The sequence below is a fragment of the Periplaneta americana genome, chromosome 2, assembly GCF_040183065.1.
Source record: "Periplaneta americana isolate PAMFEO1 chromosome 2, P.americana_PAMFEO1_priV1, whole genome shotgun sequence".
Classification (NCBI taxonomy): domain Eukaryota; kingdom Metazoa; phylum Arthropoda; class Insecta; order Blattodea; family Blattidae; genus Periplaneta; species Periplaneta americana.
Window position 1 is genome coordinate 36,128,443 of NC_091118.1, and position 6,455 is coordinate 36,134,897.

General features: G+C 32.9%; 1 protein-coding gene across 3 annotated transcripts in view; it reads right to left on the minus strand.

Moving 5' to 3' along the window:
- LOC138692264 (protein unc-93 homolog A) overlaps positions 1–5,351 on the minus strand; it is a 270,619-nt gene extending 265,268 nt beyond the window's left edge. For 2 of the 3 annotated variants that reach the window (XM_069815445.1, XM_069815426.1), the window contains exon 1: positions 5,223–5,349. The gene's annotated coding sequence lies outside the window, so the exon portion shown is untranslated. Of the gene's footprint in view, positions 1–5,222 lie in introns of all 3 variants that reach the window. The other variant, XM_069815435.1, reaches the window with a different exon arrangement.
- Positions 5,352–6,455: the final 1,104 nt, after the last annotated feature.

The window sequence follows — 6,455 nt, forward strand, 5'->3', positions numbered from 1 at the left end:
AAACGAGGCCATAGGAAAATATTAGAATAGTATGCAGGACATATGGGAAGAATGGGCGGTTATAGAAAAATGGGAGTTAAGGGCCGAAACGAGAAAAATTTTAGTTATTTTCAATCATAAATCGCATTTTAATTTCTTGTGTGTGAAAAATGAATCTGCAATCTCTTATATATTGAGCAAGTTTCAATGGTACGGCGCTCGGAAACATAAATATTACGTCATATTTAAATGGCTGCACTTTTGAATTTGAATTCCATGCAGACTTTACCAGCTGTTTTCTCACACTTTTTCTTTCCACCGCATTTCGTCATGTTCATAATATAAAGACTGTTACAATTTTTGTGCTAGGAATATGAAATTTTTACTGCATGTTCAATATATTGTGGTTAACGAAACACAGTAGCATTTTTTTATGAACTAAATACTTTCGAAATTAAGAAAAAAGATACATACTTAGTGGATACTAGAAATTTATCTTTTGAAGTTGCATATTTAAAACTATAGCGGTCTTACTAATAAAAACTCTATATACAGACGTTTAACTGTCTTATACTTATACAATGAGTAGCTCGTTTATAAGTCGTGTGTAAATTCCTTACTAATAATCACTACATACGTCGTGTATAACAGTATAAGTGTTACACTGCTACGTCATAGTTTCGTCATTACTTCGTTACGAAAGGAAATAGAATATCTGAGGTTCTCTACTGGATCCGGTAGGGCGCTCTAGTGTGGCGTGTTAAATATCGATATTACAACTGGCTCTAATCGATTACCACACTACATTTTGGTCAAATAGTACAAGCTACAGCAATATTATTCTAATAATTCTATGATTTTTGGTTTGATCTTCTGTGGTTACAAGGTAAACATCATCGTAAAATGACAGTCGATACGAACAGCTGTTAAAGGGACGGCCATTTTTTCGCTATATACAACGCTTAAACAAGGGGTTTCGTGTATATAACTACTGCAAAGCAATTCCCATTGTATAGTTACAGCCTGTTTATGCGTCCATAGCTTATTCACGGTTTATTAGTAACGTTTTCTGTCTCATCTCAGCATAAGTCTCGTATAAAAACTATACACGGTTTATTAGTAAGACTGGTAATGTGTATTTAAAATTGTCTATAACTTACTTAGTTTTTTCTAACCACATCAGAGATGTAAAAAGGAGAAGAATCATGCATGAAATTTAATTTTGTAAGAAGATATAGTTTTTAAAAATATACTATTTTTTTAATTTAAATACCTCAAAAACCATTCAACGGATACATGGAAGACTGATTATATCAAGAGGATGAAATGTACAAAATATGAAGTTGCCACCTTAAGCATTGTAGAAAATAGAAATGTAACTGATCACTCCCTTAATCTGTGGTAGCCTATAATATGCTAGAACGGGAAACATTAGAATGGTTTTAATATTTCGGAAGAATGAACGATTATATATAGATGTATAGTGTCAGAAAAGAGAGGGCGAGAAAATAGGACAGGAAAATAGAAAAACATTGTAACTTACTATTTAAGACTTGAAAAAGCGTTAACATTACCAAAGTGAGAGAATGTTTGTATGAATTTTTTAAGCAATTTCCGTTCGATTTGTCCGAAGGATGAATTTTATTTTTGTCATAAAATAATTGTTAATATTTTCATTACCAAGATGGGGGAATTTTTGTGAGTTTATTAAGCAGATTCCTGTTCGATTGGTCAGAAGGATGAATTTTATTTCTCTCATAAAATATTTGCTAATATTAGAATTACCAAGGTAAGGCAATTTTTGTATGAGTTTGTTAAGCAAATTCCTGTTCGATTGGTCAGAAGGATGAATTTTATTTCTCTCATAAAATATTTGTTAATATTAGAATTACCAAGGTAAGGCAATTTTTGTATGAGTTTGTTATGCAAATTCCTGTTCGATTGATCCAAAGGATAAATTTTATTTCTCTCATAAAATAATTATTTATATTATCATTACCAAGGTGAGGGAATTTTCGTATGAGTTTGTTAAGAAAATTCCTGTTCTATTGGTTCAAAGGAAGAATTTTATTTCTCTCATAAAATATTCGTTAATATTAGAATTACCAAGGTAAGGCAATTTTCGTATGAGTTTGTTAAGCAAATTCCTGTTCTATTGCTTCAAAGGATAAATTTTATTTCTCTCATAAAATATTTGTTAATATTAGAATTACCAAGGTAAGGCAATTTTCGTATGAGTTTGTTAAGCAAATTCCTGTTCTATTGCTTCAAAGGATGAATTTTATTTCTCTCATAAAATATTTGTTAATATTAGAATTACCAAGGTAAGGCAATTTTCGTATGAGTTTGTTAAGGAAATTCCTGTTCTATTGCTTCAAAGGATGAATTTTATTTCTCTCATAAAATATTTGTTAATATTAGAATCACCAAGGTAAGGCAATTTTCGTATGAGTTTGTTAAGAAAATTCCTGTTCTATTGATTCAAAGGATGAATTTTATTTCTCTCATAAAATATTCGTTAATATTAGAATTACCAAGGTAATGCAATTTTCGTATGAGTTTGTTAAGCAATTTCCTGTTCGATTGGTCCGAATGATGAATGTTATTTCTCTCATAAAATGATTGTTAATATTAGAATCATCAAGATGAGGGAGTTTGTGTATGACTTTGTTTAGCAAATTCCTGTTCGATTCGTCCGAAGGATGAATTTTATTTCTTTCATAAAATGATTATTAATATTAAGAATACCAAGGTGAGAGAAATTGTGTATGAGTCTGTTGAGCAAATTCCTGTTCGATTGATCTGACAGTTTATTTTTCTCGTAAAATACTTATTAACAGGGAACGGATTTATATGGACTAAAAATATATGAAATATGTAAATATATATGTAGTTATTTTTACCAAAATATGGAATTAAATATGGATTTTTACCAAAATATGGAATTAAATATGGACTTAAAATTATAAAAAAATGACTATGTACGTTAAATATTGGTACATTTTAATCAAACTAAACAAAAAATATAATGGACGTACCTTATCTTCCAATGTAGTTTCAACAAAACACAATTTTTATTGTCTGTTACCATAACAATAGGTTACAAACATTTCTTTCAAGTGCTGAAAAGTGAATCTTCTTCTATTGTCTCTGAGGATAGATTTATACTGACTAAAAGAGCGTTCGACGTCACAAGAAGTAACTGGTACATAATTCAATTTCACAATGTCTGCTGGGGATAAGTCCAAGTTAATCTTCACTGTTGATTCACCACTCATCACAGCAACAACCTTTTGTAGTTCTTCATATCCAGGGTTTTTTGAAAGTACAGTGTCCACCTTAGCTCTTACTGCATCTGCAACTTTACCTCTACCACGATTCAGTTGTTCCACAGTACTATTTATAATTTCAAAACTTTCAGATAGTGAAAGGTGCCTATTTTGGAGATTTTTGAGCGTTTTTATGATGCATGAAAATGTATGCTGAATGTGAGCTAAGTCATTCTTCACACTTATGTCACAGGTAACTGTTTTCGCAGTATCAATTGAGACTGCATCTTCAGAGTCCAATGCAAGGAGAACATTGTTAATAGAGTCTATATGTTCGGCATAATATTCAACTGCTTCTAGCCATGTACCCCATCTAGTTAAAATTGGCTTTGGTGGCAATGGAATTTCAGGGTACATTTCTTTCAACACGTTAACTCTACTGGGAGCTTTGAGAAATACTTTTTTCACTGATGAAATCAACAAATCTACTTTAGGGAAATTGTCTCTGACCACTTCTGCCACACGATGAAATGCATGCGCCACACAAGTAAAATGAGTCAATTTAGGATATACAACAGATAATGCTTGTCCAGCTTTGACCATATAAGGGGCAGCATCGCTAATAAAGAATAACACATTATCGTACATAATACCCTTTGGCCACAGGATACCCATAGCTTCGTTGAACAGTTTAACTATAGTTTTGTTATTGCACTTTTCTAGAACATCACAATGTAAAAGAATTCGTTCAGAATATTGTTCACTTAACAAACCGATAACTACATTACCAACAAGTCTACCTTCTTTGTCGGGAGTCTCATCAATGGAAACCCAAATTGAACTATCTTTAATTTCATCTCTTATCTTCTGTATTGTCTCATCGTAGATGGATGGAGCATACGTCTTCCTAAGTGTTGACTCATCCGGGATTGTATGTTGAGTATATTTTTCAAGGAATTCCCTGAAGACCTTATTCTTTAGTTTGTAGAGAGGAATATCAGCAGAGATGAGAGAACGGCACAGGTCGATGTTAAACTCAGATCTTACATTCGATGTTGTTGGTTGTGTTAAAAACAATTGTCTCTGCTTGGAATTTAGTTGTTTGTTGGCCTGATGTTTACTAGTTGTAATGTGTTGTTGCACCAGGAACTTTTGTGTAGATGATACTGCACACTGACACAAATTACAAAATAATATTTTATTGTCAGTTGATAAACCATCTTCTTTAAATTCTGAAATGTAACTTGTTAGTTTTGATTTTAAATTGACTGAATGACGTACTTTTGGCATATTTACCGTCTTTATAGTATGATTTACAAAACTGAACCTATGTGTACTCTGACTGGCATTTAACTGTTGAGCTGCACAACTGAAGTCTGTTAAAAATTTTAAATTAAATTAATACAGTTTTGTAACTTACTTTCCCATTGTTGATAGGACTGCTAATTTTCAAATAACTCTGATGTTAAAGGGATTACTGAACATGTGTTTAAATCTCTATTGTTGAAATGTATTTTTAAAAGTTAATGGAATTTTGTTTTGTTTTATTGTTAAACCTAATATAATATGGACTGTTTTATATGAAATATGGAAAATATATGGAAATTAACGAAAATATGTACTAAACTCTAAAATATGGAAAAATATGGAAAATAAAAGTAGGATTTTTCAACCCTACACATTGTGAAACATAAAGATAATGCAAAATATAAATTATATTATCTTTATAAGTAAATATGTATTTACATATAAATCCTTTCCCTGCTTATTAATATCAGCATTACCAAGGTACGGGAATTTTTGTAAGCGTTTGTTTTAGATTATTATTATTATTATTATTATTATTATTATTATTATTATTATTATTATTATTATTATTATGTAAACATAACATTTTACGTCAAGATCTGATTATGATGCCTTCGTATACCTCGTCATTACTCGATGACAATATTTAAATAGGGACACACTCACCGCTACAGTGACGACGCATCCTCCACCTCGAAGTTCAAGTACAGAAAGTAAGTCGCACAGTAGTAAATAACGCCTTGCAACTGCTCCTACCTGGCACAGTTGACGTCAGCAGGTCAGTTCACTCCGCACTCCCAGTAACAACTGACACCCGCAGCTGTGCGGGCTGCGTTCCGCGCCTGCGTCGATCGATAAAGGATCCGGGCAGCAGCGAATTCAGAGAACAGATAATGATAATGATAACTGGGAGCTCGCACTGGTTTCTTACACTGTGTAACAGCATCCTGCTCCAGATTGCTGTTTACTTTGTGTCGTACGGTCCACATATTGGCGAAGAGGAGAGTAATGAATCCTGCCTAGGGTATGGATGCATTTCCTTCAATAGTGTGATGTCCAAACTTTGTGTTAATTGGAGACCCAGAGGCCTAACAATTTCACGTCATATGAGTTTATCGTGTGCGCGTGTAATGTTAGGTTAGGAGAATTCAAAATCGCGTTGTTTTCTTACACAGTGTTCCGCCTCTAGCCAAGCTCGCCCGGCGGGCAACGATGCGTCACTGCTGGGAAGAAAGTTGAATGAACTCACGCGTTTAGTTGATCGATCAGTACTGGCTCAGTTTTTGTGAGTGTAAGGTTACATTTCACATTAAATTCTGAAGCAGGTTATTTAACGACGCTGTATCAACCGCTCTCTTACCCACTTGCTGGTCGAGAATAGTGTCACTTTTGCTCTCAACACTTAAACCTGTTTAGATACTTGTATACGTAGTTAATACGTCGGTACATGTTGGGGTCTGTAGCTCCGCGGTTAAAGGCATACTGTGATAAATGTCTGGCCAACAGTCAGTTGAAGTCAGTGATAAAGGATGGGGAGGGACCATGTAAAATATTGCCAATTAATTCTTTTACTTGCCATTTCAAGAATTGTCACACAATTTTACATTTCTAATTACGTTACCTATCGTTTTATTAAATTGATATTATTATTATTATTATTATTATTATTATTATTATTATTATTATTATTGGAATTGAACGGGTTACATCAGATTCTTGTCTATGCGGATGACGTGAATATGTTAGGAGAAAATACACAAACGATTAGGGAAAACACGGAAATTTTACTTGAAGCAAGTAAAGCGATCGGTTTGGAAGTAAATCCCGAGAAGACAAAGTATATGATTATGTCTCGTGACGAGAATATTGTACGAAATGGAAATATAAAAATTGGAGATT